Genomic DNA, 13,982 nt, shown 5'->3' with positions numbered 1-13,982 from the left:
CGTATTAAGCAGGGTGACGAATGGAAAACTGCGTTTAATACGCCCGAAGGCCATTTTGTATACCTTGTGATGCCATTCGGACTCTCTAATGCTCCATCTGTGTTTCAGTCCTTCATGCATGATATATTTCGGAATTATCTTGATAAATTAATGATTGTATATTTGGATGATATTTTGATTTTTTCAGATGATTGGGAGTCTCATGTGAAACAAGTCAGGATGGTATTTCAGGTCCTTCGTGATAATGCCTTGTTTGTGAAGGGGTCTTAGTGCCTCTTTGGAGTACAGAAGGTTTCTTTTTTGGGCTTCATTTTTTCTCCATCATCTATAGAAATGGATCCGGTTAAGGTTCAGGCCATTCATGATTGGATCCAGCCCACATCCGTGAAGAACCTTCAGAAATTTTTGGGCTTTGCTAATTTTTATCGCCGTTTCATTTCCAACTTCTCCAGTGTGGTTAAACCCCTGATCGATTTGACCAGGAAGGGCGCTGATGTAGCTAATTGGTCCTCTGAGGCTGTTTCTGCCTTTCAGGAGCTTAAGCGCCGATTTACTTCTGCCCCTGTGTTGCGTCAGCCGGATGTTTCTCTTCCTTTTCGGGTTGAGGTTGACGCTTCTGAGATTGGGGCAGGGGCCGTTTTGTCTCAGAGGAATTCTGATGGTTCCTTGATGAAACCGTGTGCCTTCTTTTCTCGAAAGTTTTTGCGTGCGGAACGCAATTACGATGTCGGCAATCGTGAGTTGTTGGCTATGAAGTGGGCATTTGAGGAGTGGCGACATTGGCTTGAGGGGGCCAAGCACCGTATTGTGGTCTTGACCGATCATAAGAATCTGATTTACCTTGAGTCTGCCAAACGGCTGAATCCTAGACAGGCCCGATGGTCCCTGTTTTTCTCCCGCTTTGATTTTGTTGTCTCGTATCTTCCGGGTTCTAAGAATGTTAAGGCTGATGCCCTCTCTAGGAGTTTTTTGCCTGATTCCCCTGGGATTCTTGAGCCGGTTGGTATTCTGAAGGAGGGGGTGATTCTTTCTGCCTTCTCCCCTGATTTGCAACGGGTTCTTCAGGAGTTTCAGGCTGATAAACCTGATCGCTGTCCAGCGGGGAAACTGTTTGTTCCTGACAGATGGACTAGTAAAGTGATTTCTGAGGTTCACTGTTCTGTGTTGGCTGGCCATCCTGGGATTTTTGGTACCAGAGATTTGCCTAGTAGGTCCTTTTGGTGGCCTTCTTTGTCACGGGATGTGCGTTCTTTTGTGCAGTCCTGTGAGACTTGTGCGCGGGCAAACCTTGCTGCTTTCGCGCCAGTGGGTTGCTTTTGCCTTTGCCGGTCCCTGAGAGGCCTTGGACGCATATTTCTATGGATTTTATTTCGGATCTTCCTGTTTCACAGAGGATGTCTGTTATCTGGGTGGTCTGTGACCGGTTTTCTAAGATGGTTCATTTGGTACCTTTGCCTAAATTGCCTTCCTCTTCTGAGTTGGTTCCGTTGTTTTTTCAGCATGTGGTTCGTTTGCATGGCATTCCGGAGAATATTGTGTCCGATAGAGGTTCCCAGTTTGTTTCTAGGTTTTGGCGGTCCTTTTGTGCTAAGCTGGGCATTGATTTGTCTTTTTCTTCCACATTTCATCCTCAGACAAATGGCCAAACCGAGCGAACTAACCAGACTTTGGAAACTTATTTGAGATGCTTTGTGTCTGCCGATCAGGATGATTGGGTGGCTTTCTTGCCATTGGCCGAGTTTGCCCTTAATAATCGGGCTAGTTCGGCTACCTTGGTTTCACCATTCTTTTGTAATTCTGGGTTTCATCCTCGTTTTTCTTTAGGGCAGGTTGAGTCTTCTGATTGTCCTGGGGTGGACTCTGTGGTTGACAGGTTGCAGCAGATTTGGGCTCATGTTGTGGACAATTTGGTGTTGTCTCAGGAGGAGGCTCAGCGTTTTGCCAACCGTCGTCGGCGTGTGGGTTCCCGGCTTCGGGTTGGGGATTTGGTCTGGTTGTCTTCTCGTCATGTTCCTATGAAGGTTTCTTCCCCGAAGTTCAAGCCTCGGTTTATTGGTCCTTATAGGATTTCTGAGATTATCAATCCAGTGTCTTATCGTTTGGCCCTTACAGCCTCTTTTTCCATCCATAATGTTTTTCATAGATCTTTGTTGCGGAAATATGTGGTGCCCGTGGTTCCCTCTGTTGATCCTCCTGCCCCGGTGTTGATTGATGGGGAGTTGGAGTATGTTGTGGAGAAGATCTTGGATTCTCGTTTTTCAAGACGGAGGCTTCAGTATCTTGTCAAGTGGAAGGGTTATGGCCAGGAGGATAATTCTTGAGTTGTTGCCTCCGATGTTCACGCTGACGATTTGGTTCGTGCCTTCTATTTGGCTCACCCGGATCGGCCTGGGGGCTCTGGTTAGGGTTCGGTGACCCCTCCTCAAGGGGGGGGGGTACTGTTGTGAATTCTGTTGTGGGTTCTGCTCTTGGGCTCCCTCCGGTGGTTATAAGTGGTAGTGCTGCTGTTTGTCCTTCACAGCAGTCATCAGGTGCTTCCACTTTGGACGGGGCTATTTAGTCTGGCTTCACCCTTTAGTGAGTGCCAGTTGTCAATTGTTTTCTGGAGGATTCACATCTCTGCTTGGTTTCTCCTGCTGGATTTTCCAAATCATCAAAGATAAGTCCTGGCTTTGTTTTTGCAGTCCACATGCGGTGGACTTTATAGTTCAGTGAATTGCTATGTTTTTTCTTGTCCAGCTTTGTCTGTGTAAGGATTTATTCAGCCAAGCTAGAAGCTCTGGAGTTGCAGAGTTACCCTCCATGCCTTTAGTTAGGTGTGGAGATTTTTGTATTCTCTGTGGTGTATTTTTGTAGTATTTTAATACTGACCGCACAGTACTCTGTCCTGTCTTTTCTTTCTAGGTAGCGTGGCCTCCTTTGCTAAATTCTGTTTTAAGTCTGCGTTTTTAATTTCCCTCTCCTCTCACAGTCAATATTTGTGGGGGGCTGTCTTTCCTTTGGGGATTTTCTCTGAGGCAAGATAGTTTTCCTGTTTCTTTCTTTAGGGGTAATTAGTCCTCCGGCTGTGACGAGGTGTCGAGGGAGTGACAGGAACATCCCACGGCTACTTATAGTTGCGGTGTTAAGTTCAGGGTCTGCGGTCAGTATAGAGGCCACCTACTCCAGAGCTCGTCCATGCTGCTCCTAGGCCACCAGATCATAACACCTTTGCCTCCGCTCCTGTACTCCATTAGCCTGAGGTCAACAAGCCCTTCATTCTTGAGGTAAACGCTTCTGCCATTGGTGCTGGTGTGGTACTTTCCCAAAGGTCCTCTTTCGGACAACTGGCTACTTGTGGTTTCTTTTCCAAGATCTTCACCATCTCAGAGAGGAATTACGCTATTGGTGACAAGGAGCTATTGGCCATAAAATTGGTGCTGGAGGAATGGCGTTATATATTGAAGGGAGCCGTTCATAATATCAAAATCTACACTGACCACAAAAATCTGGAATATATCTGCTCTGCACAAAGACTTAATCCTCGCCAAGCCAGGTGGTCTTTATTCTTTGCCCGTTTTGACTTTGAGCTACATTTTTGTCCTGTTAATAAGAACAGCAAAGCTGATGCCTTGTCCAGATCTTTTCTCGTAACCGACGTTGTGGAGGAACCTTCACACATCGTGGATCCCAGCAAGATCTTTCCTGTAGCTCCTATCAGCATGACTTCCTTACCTTTGGGTAAAACCTCTGTGAAGGAGAACAAGAGGAGTCAAGTGTTACGTTGGGGTCACGCCTCTAAGCTGGCAGACCATGTGGGATTCAAGAAAACACTCTCTTGTCTCGTGCTATTATTGGTGGCCGTCCCTTCTACAAGATGTCCGAAGTTTTGTGGTATCTTGTCCTTCCTGCGTAAAGAACAAGGTTCCTAGACATCTGCCCTCCGGTCTTCTGCATCCGCTGCCTGTTCCCTCAGTCCCCTGGCAACACATTGCTATGGATTTTATTACTGATCTGCCTCAGTCTTTTGGTCATACGGTCATTTTTGTAGTAGTGGATCGATTCTCCAATATGGCTCATTTTGTCTCTTTGCCTGGATTACCTTCTGCTCCTGAATTGGCAAGAATCTTCATTGCTCATATTTTTCGGATTCACAGCTTTCCTCTTCACATAGTTTCTGATAGAGGAGTTCAATTTACCTCTTGGTTCTGGCGTGCTCTTTGCAAACTGATGAATGTAACTTTGGGTTTCTCTTCAGCCTACCATCCTCAAACTAACAGACAAGCGGAGCGCACAAACCAGATTCTAATGACCTATCTCCGTAATTTTTCTAATGTCCATCACAACAGTTGGTCTGATTTGCTTCCTTGGCCGAGTTTGCGTACAATAACTGTTATGATCCGGTGACCTTGGAGCCGCATGAGACTTTCTCAGGAGTAGGTGGAACCTGTACTGACCGCAAACCCTAAACTGTCACCGCAACTAGAAGTAGCCGTGGGGTGTACCTAACACATCCTAGACACCTCGACACAGCCGGAGGACTAAATACCCCTATAGATGGAAATGGGAATTCTATCTTGCCTCAGAGCAGAACCCCAAAGGATAGGCAGCCCCCCACAAATATTGACTGTGAGTATTAGAGGAAAGACACACCCAGGCAGAAATCAGGATTTAGCAAAAGAGGCCACGCTAGCTAAATAGGAAAGGATAGGACAGAATATTAAGCGGTCAGTATTAAAACCCTAAAAATATCCACAGCAGATAATACAAAAATTCCACCATCTAACTAAAGACATGGAATGTATATCTGCATCTCCTGAGAATCCAACTAGACTAGAGAACCGGTCACAAACAACCCAGATGACAGACATCTTCTGGGAAACCGGAAGATCAGAAATAAAATCCATAGAAATATGCGTCCAGGGCCTCTCAGGGACCGGCAAAGGCAAAAGCAACCCACTAGCACGGGAACAACAAGGCTTGGCCCGCACACAAGTCCCACAGGACTGCACAAAAGAACGCACATCACGTGACAAAGAAGGCCACCAAAAGGACCTACCAACCAAATTTTTGGTACCAAAAATACCAGGATGGCCAGCCAACACAGAACAATGAACCTCAGAAATCACTCTACTAGTCCATCTATCAGGAACAAACAGTTTCCCCACTGGACAGCGGTCAGGTTTGTCAGCCTGAAATTCCTGAAGAACCCGTCGTAAATCAGGGGAAATGGCAGAAAGGACCACCCCTTCTTTCAGAATGCCGACCGGTTCAAGGACCTCAGGAGAATAAGGCAAAAAACTCCTAGAGAGGGCATCAGCCTTAATATTCTTAGAACCCGGAAGATACGAGACCACGAAATCAAAACGGGAAAAAAACAAAGACCATCGAGCCTGTCTAGGATTCAGCCGCTTGGTAGACTCGAGGTAAATCAGATTTTTATGATCGGTCAAGACCACAATACGGTGCTTAGCTCCCTCGAGCCAATGTCGCCACTCCTTAAACGCCCACGTCATAGCCAACAACTCCCGATTGCCGACATCATAATTACGTTCAGCGGGCGAAAACTTACTGGAAAAGAAGGCACACGGTTTCATCAAGGAACCAACAGGATCCCTCTGAGACAAAACGGCCCCTGCCCCAATCTCAGAAGCGTCAACCACAACATGAAATAGAAGAGAAACATCTGGTTGACGCAACACTGGGGCAGAAGTAAATCGGCATTTAAGCTCCTGAAAGGCAGAGACAGCCGCAGAGGACCAATTCGTCACATCAGCGCCTTTCTTCGTCAAATAGGTCAAGGGTTTAACCACACTGGAGAAGTTAGCAATGAAACGGCAATAAAAATTAGCAAAGCCCAAACATTTCTGAAGGCTCTTCACAGATGTGGGTTGAATCCAATCATGAATGGCCTGAACCTTAACCGGATCCACCTCTATAGATGAGGGAGAAAAAATGAAGCCCAAAAAAGAAACCTTCTGCACTCCAAAGAGACACTTAGACCCCTTCACAAACAAAGCATTGTCACGAAGGATCTGAAATACCATCCTGACCTGTTTCACATGAGACTCCCAATCATCAGAAAAAATTAAAATGTCATCCAAATATACAATCATGAATTTATCAAGATAAGTCCGGAAGATATCGTGCATGAAGGACTGAAAAACAGATGGAGCATTAGAGAGCCCGAATGGCATCACAAGGTATTCAAAATGGCCTTCGGGTGTATTAAACGCAGTTTTCCATTCATCACCCTGCTTAATACGAACAAGATTATATGCCCCCCGAAGGTCAATCTTCGTAAACCAACTAGCCCCCTTAATCCTAGCAAACAAATCGGAAAGCAGAGGTAAAGGGTATTGAAACTTGACCGTGATCTTATTCAAGAGGCGATAATCAATACAGGGTCTCAAAGAGCCATCCTTCTTAGCAACAAAAAAAATCCCGCTCCCAACGGTGAAGAAGATGGCCGAATATGTCCTTTCTCCAAAGACTCCTTAACATAACTCCGCATGGCGGTATGTTCAGGCACAGACAGGTTGAAAAGTCGGCCCTTAGGAAACTTACAGCCTGGAATCAAGTCAATCGCACAATCACAGTCCCTATGCGGTGGAAGGGAACTGGACTTGGGCTCATCGAATACATCCTGAAAATCAGACAAAAACTCTGGAATTTCAGAAGTGGAAGAAGAGGAGATTGACATCAAAGGAACGTCATTATGAACCCCCTGACATCCCCAACTAGTCACAGACATAGACTTCCAATCCAACACAGGATTATGTGCCTGCAACCACGGAAAACCCAGCACGATAGCATCATGTAAATTATGCAACAACAGAAATCGACAATCTTCCTGATGGGCTGGCGCCATGCACATGGTCACCTGTGTCCAGAACTGGGGCTTATTTTTAGCCAAAGGTGTAGCATCAATGCCCCTTAACGGAATAGGGTTCTGCAAAGACTGCAAGGGAAAACCACAACGCCTGGCAAACTCAAAGTCCATTAAGTTCAAAGCGGCGCCTGAATCCACAAACGCCATGGCAGAAAATGATGACAATGAGCAGATCAAGGATACAGATAATAAAAATTTAGGTTGTACAGTACTGATGGTAAATGAACCAGCGATCCTCTTTGTACGCTTAGGGCAGACTGAAATGACATGAGAAGCATCGCCACAATAAAAACGCAACCTATTCTGATGTCTGAATCCCTGTTGTTCCGTTCTAGACAGAATCCTATCACACTGCATTGACTCAGGCATCTGCTCTGAGGACAACGCCACAGCGCGCACAGTTCTGCGCTCCCGCAAGCGCCGATCAATCTGAATGGCCAGAGACATAGAATCACTCAGATCGAAAGGCGTGGGAAACTCCACCATAACATCTTTAACGGATTCAGAAAGACCCTTTCTGAAAATTGCTGCCAAAGCATCATCATTCCATTTTGTCAACACAGACCATTTTCTAAATTTCTGACAATACAATTCTGCCGCTTCTTGACCCTGAGAAAGGACCAACAAGGTCTTCTCCGCTTGATCCACAAAATTTGGTTCATCATATAATAATCCTAATGCCTGAAAAAAGGCGTCTACATTAAGCAAGGCCGGATTCCCAGATTCCAGGGAAAATGCCCAATCCTGAGGATCGCCTCGCAGCAGGGAGATGACAATTTTAACCTGCTGAATGGAATCACCAGAGGATTGAAGTCTCAGAGCAAAAAACAGTTTACAGTTGTTTTTAAAACTCAAAAATTTGGACCTGTCCCCAAAAAACAAATCAGGAGTAGGAATCTTAGGCTCTAAAACTGGAGTCTGAACAATATAATCAGAAATACCCTGTACCCTAGCAGCAAGCTGGTCTACACGAGAAACTAATCCCTGAACATCCATGCTAGCACAAGGCTCCTCAGCCACCCAGAGGAAAAGAGGGAAGAAAAGACAAAGCAGGCTACAGAAAAAAAAATGGTTCTTTCTTCCCTTCTTCTGAGATGCATTTAACTCATTGCTGGCCAGTTGTACTGTTATGATCTGGTGACTTTGGAGCCGCATGAGACTTTCTCAGGACTAGGTGGAACCTGTACTGACCGCAAACCCTAAACTGTCACCGCAACTAGAAGTAGCCGTGGGGTGTACCTAACACATCCTAGACACCTCGACACAGCCGGAGGACTAAATACCCCTATAGATGGAAATGGGAATTCTATCTTGCCTCAGAGCAGAACCCCAAAGGATAGGCAGCCCCCCACAAATATTGACTGTGAGTATTAGAGGAAAGACACACGCAGGCAGAAATCAGGATTTAGCAAAAGAGGCCACGCTAGCTAAATAGGAAAGGATAGGACAGAATACTAAGCAGTCAGTATTAAAACCCTAAAAATATCCACAGCAGTTAATACAAAAATTCCACCATCTAACTAAAGACATGGAATGTATATTTGCATCTCCTGAGAATCCAACTAGACTGAAATATCCAAACACAGTCTAAGCTGGACAAGAAAAAACATTGAATAGTACTGAATTTTAAAGCACACAGCATGTGTGCTACAAAAACAAAACCAGACACTTATCTTAGCTGATTTGGCAGCAGGGCAGGAGGAACCAGACAGAGATGCAAAACCTCCAAGAACAATGGACAACTGGCAAGGGCTAATGAATCCTGCACACCTAAATATCCCAGTCAGAGCTGCAATCAGCAGGGACACCTGCCCAGGATTGCAACCCAGTGACAACTGCATTACTACCAACAACCACCGGAGGGAACCCAAGAGCAGAATTCACAACAAATAACCACATTAATGACTCTTCTACCAAATCACCCTTCTTCATCGTTTATGGGCAACATCCTGGTGTCCCTCTGCCGGTACTTCCTTCCTCGGGTGTGCCGGCGGCAGATCTTCTGTCCGAGGAGTTCTCCAGGGTTTTGGCTGGAGACCAAAGTCGTGTTAGACCAGGCACAGAACAGGATTAAGAGACATGCCGACAAAAGACGCCTGGATCCTCTGTTATACCAGCCTGGAGATTGTGTGGTTATCGTCCAGGGTCATCCATCTTAAGGTTCCTTCATATAAATTAAGTCCACGGTACATTGGTCCATTTGAGGTTTTGGCTCGTATCAGCGATGTTGCCTACAAACGGAAACTACCTCCTCCACTTCGCATTCCCAATTTTTTTTTTATGTCTCCCTTTTGAAACCTGTCATTTTCAATCAATTCCATGCTTCTCCTGGTCAATCACCTCTGCCAGTTTCCGCTAAAGATGTCTTTGAAGCTAAAGATGTTCTTGCCATGAAAAAGTCTAGAGGTAAGACTTTCTTTTTGGTCGATTGGAAGGGTTTTGGTCCAGAGGAGAGGTCTTGGGAACCCCGTGAAAACATACAGGCTCCTCAGATTTTGTCCAAACGTATTTCCGGTCTTAGAAGGAGGGGGTGTAAGGGGAGGAGTACTGTCATGGCGCCACCTGCTGCCACCGCGCCTGCCGCTCTCTCTGCGCGCTGACATACTTACCCTTCCCGGCGCGCACCAGCGGTGTGTGCACGCCTTCCGGTCTCTTCTCCTGACTTGCCGCCGGTCCCGGGCTTTCGTCAGGTGCGAGTGCGCGCCTCTCCCTGCTTACGCACACTTCCTGTTTCTGGTCTGCAGACGCTCCATTCCTCCACTCTATGATTCTGGAGGATCTTGACCCAGAGGTTCTGCAGCACTCGATCTATTTAAGGTAACTCCTTCTTCTGCTTCATGCCTGATTGTCATTTGTCCTCTTTTGACCCAGGTCCCTCTGTACCTTGCTCTGTCCTGAGTGTCCGTCATACCCTGCCTGTCCTGTGTTTCCACCATACCCTGCCTGTCCTATGTTTCCGCCATACCCTGCCTGTCCTGTGTTTCCACCATACACTGCCTGTCCTGTGTTTCTGCCAGTCTGTCCTGTGTGTCTCCGTTATAGCCAGTTCTGCATCTTTTCCACTCCTACTTCCTGTCCCCGGGTATCAGCTTCTGCGGCAATAGTCTCCCTCGGGCCTGCCCCTAATACTCCCTGTATTGGGGGTGGTCCACCAGGTCAGGTCCACCAGGTCAGCTCACCCTTGGGAGGTTCGTTGTTGTGGTTCTGAGGGTTCACTTTAGGAGTTCCAAAAGATCTGACACACAAGATGGTGACAGCGGAAGACAGCAGCTGATGAGAATGAGACTGGGGTCAGGGAACGTAGATTAGTTGCACCATTCGAGCCCCGAAATAAAAATAAAAAATAGCAGGAGAGGTGCTCTAAAACATCAGTTACATATTTGGATCAGTTCAGTGAAATATGTCTGCCTGCCCAATTTGATGTCAGCATTTATGGCCAAACCCCATTTAGGCTGGCCTGGTTTCAATTTAATTTGAAGTACGGCATCCTTATCTTTAATGCCCGTTTATGTGCCAGTTGTAAAGTTTTTGTAGCTGCTTTCGGTTGTATTCACCTCAGGGCACCTCACTGCATTGCAATTTATTGAGGCAATTTTTCCTTATGTTTAACCCCCTAACACCAGCCTGATGTACAGCTGTTTTCCTGCATGTTTTCTAACAATGTAGCCTGAGCCATGCCTTTTGCCTCACAATGCCTATGGCTTATAAACTACACCCTTGTAAAGCCTTTTCTGCATGTGGTTGGAATAATTAATGCATTGTAAAGGAGCGTGGTAAACTGCACACCACCATTCAGCTGCCACCTCATCTGTGTGCAATTCTACTGATGCACAGACTGAATGATATGGATGCAAATAGATGTTCTTTGGCATTCTGCACCTTAGCAACCTCTCCACATAATATTATGCCTTGTCCATATTCTTCTGGTATGGTTATGCCTGCATCACTAGATGGCATTGTTGTTCAAAAAATTATTTAGCTAAAATTGTCTCTATACAAGGTTTCTCACTTGGTATCTACGAAGAAGGATGCATTATGTTTTTAATGGCACTTTGAAGTTCTTGGCTGCAGAATAAACAAAATACAAAACCCACTTCATATTTGAAATCTAGGTCAAAAAAAGAATTGTATGATATCCATCTGCTTAATGTTGTGTAGTCCACCTTTAGCATTCAAACAACTGTTACCCCTTGGATCATGAAGTACCGTATATAAAGCTCTCTGAATGCCCTGTAATATCTGTCACATTAAAAACTGATTTTTTTAAAGGGGTTGACAACTACTTTGATAAACCCTTCATAAATGCGTATAGTCACCTCAAACACATGTGCCATTCCAGGAATTTAGGAGCCAGGTGTCACAGCTTTCGCTTGACATTGTTATATCAGCAGTCATCATTTTGGCTGCTCATGCGACATAACAACCGGGCCGTCATCAGGGCATTACTGCCCTGACTGGTGTATGGGGCCCGATCAGCAGAGGGGGCCCGCATTGGGCCCCATCTCTTCTGCTGATTGGACCTCAGCGGCAGGCATCTGCCGGTACAGTAACTGAACATGTGTCCGAGACGCAGGTTCAGTTACTCTATCGCCGTGCGGGCCCGGGCCCACGCGGCAATAGTTAAAGCCGCCAGTCAATCAGAGGCTGACAGCTGACGTCAGCGCGCACGTCACCGGCGTATGATGTCATTGTCATTCACCGGCGAGTAAGCTCTTGAAGCGCCTGGAGAGAACTTCGCCGCAGGAGCGCGGCAAGGTAAGAAGAAAGCTTTTTGTTTTTTTTTATTGAAAGCGGCCCGGGACAGGATGGGAGATACGGGGGCAGGATGGGAGACAAAGGGCAGAATGGAGACGGGGCAGGATTGGAGACACAGGGGCAGGATTGGAGACACAAGGACAGGATTGGAGACATGGGGCAGAATGGAGGCACGGGGCAGGATGGGAGATACGGGGGCAGGATAGGAGACACGGGGCAGGATGGGAGATGGGGCAGAATAGAGACACGGAGGCAGGATGGAAGACATGGGGCAGAATGGAGATGGGGAAGGATGGGAGACATGGGGCAGGATGGGAGCTGGGGCAGAATGGAGGCAGGGGGCAGAATGGAGACACGGAGCCAGGATGGGAGACACGGGGTCAGGATTGGAAACACGGGGTCAGGAATGAATGGATCAGAGACACTGGCAGGTTGGGAGACACGGGGGAAGGATGGAGACACAGGGCAGGATGGGAAATGGGGCAGAATGGAGACACGGAGGCAGGATGGGAGACACAGGGCAGAATGGAGACACAGGGCAGAATGGAGACGGGGAGGATGGGAGACATGGGGCAGGATGGGAGACAGGGCAGAATGGAGGCACGGGGGCAGGATGGGAGACACGGTGGTAGGATGGAGACACGGGGCAGAATGGAGACAAGGGGCAGAATGGAGATTGGGAGGATTGGAGACATGGGGCAGAATGGAGACTGGGCAGGATGGGAGACACAGGGGCAGAATGGAGACTGGGGGCGGAATGGGAGACACGGGGAGCAGGATTGGAGTTGCAGGGGGCAGGATGGAGACACGAGGCAGATGGGGCAGGAATATGGGGCAGGATGGAGACAGATGGGGCAGGATCATGGGGCAGGATGGAGACACATGTGCAGGATAATGGGGCAGGATGGAGACAGATGGTGCAGAATCATGGGGCAGGATGGAGACAGATGGGGCAGGATCATGGGACAAATGGGGCAGGATGGGACAGATGGAGCAGGATCATGGGGCAGGATGAGACATCACATGGAGGCAGGATGGGAGAACATATGGCTGGAGCCAGGAATGAGACACAAGGGGGCCAGGATGGGGGATATTATTACTGTAGTGATGCATTTATTTTATTTTTTGAGAATACTGTTTTAAATGAGGGAGGCGGTCCAGTTACTGTGCAGAGCGACACTGTCGCCTTTTTATCTTCATCTGATGTAGTTTAGAATTTGGGAAAAAAATAATGTGTTCTGCAAGCAGTGCTCTAGATAGCTGTGTTATTTCCTGCAGAGACAAGCTCTGGCTGGAAGAAGTGATGGTGGTCTGTGCTGGATGAAGATGAAAAGCAAAGATGTAGGACTTCACCTAGAGATGTTACTGGTGAGTCAGTGTGTTACCTGTACACTGACACTATACATTGTATGCTATATGCAGAGATCCTGTGTAAATTGTCACCAGTGATCACTGTATTACCTTTACACTACACACTATATACAGAGCTCCTGGGTATAATGTCATTGGTGATCACTGTATTACCTGTACACAGACACTGCATACTAAGCATAGATCTCCTGTGTATAATGGCACTTATGGTGATATTAGTATTTTGTTTTTTATTACTGATCAGTATTTTAGTATTCAGTCACTATGTGGTGGTAATATGTTGTCCAGCCATGGTGTGGCGGTATTTGTTCCTTGTATGTGATATTATTCGGTCACTGTGGTCGTAATATGTGGTCTGGTCTTGGTGCGGTGGTATTTGTTACCTGTATGTGATATTATTGGTCATTTTAAAAATTGAAAAATAAAGAAAAATATACCTAAATTGTATTGGATATTTTAACAAATGTTTAATAGGTTAGAGTAGAGTAGGGCCTGGCCAAAAGAGTCTACCTTGTCGTGGTGGCAGTTTAAAAAATCTTTTGACTGTGGACAGTTCGAGGGGTGGAGGCGGGGCTGGGGAGGAGCCTGGGTGAAGTTTCAAGGGGGCCCCGAAATTCCTAGTGGTAGCCCTGCATAACAATGTTATGCGAGAGCCGGGACACCTGGCTCCGATATGAATATACATTTTCTTATTTTACCCAGGGAATCTGGACATTTCAGAGGGAGTTGACCCAGTAGTGGATAATCCCTTTAGGTTCTGTAAGTTGCAGGGTAAGATTTTCATGGGTCAAAATTTGCAGAACATTCCACAAAATCTGATGCATTTGGAAGCCAAGTCAACAGCTTGAACAATCTTAGTAATACTCCTCAAATTTTTCTTAAACAATTTTAACAGTATGGCAGGCTGCTGAAAGAGGCCAGAGGAATACAATTAACATGAAAAATTGTACGTGATCTGCAGAAATATTTAGGTACAGTGCATATA

The sequence above is a fragment of the Ranitomeya variabilis genome, chromosome 4 (genome assembly GCF_051348905.1).
Source record: "Ranitomeya variabilis isolate aRanVar5 chromosome 4, aRanVar5.hap1, whole genome shotgun sequence".
Classification (NCBI taxonomy): Eukaryota; Metazoa; Chordata; class Amphibia; order Anura; family Dendrobatidae; genus Ranitomeya; species Ranitomeya variabilis.
This window is presented reverse-complemented; position numbering follows the sequence as displayed.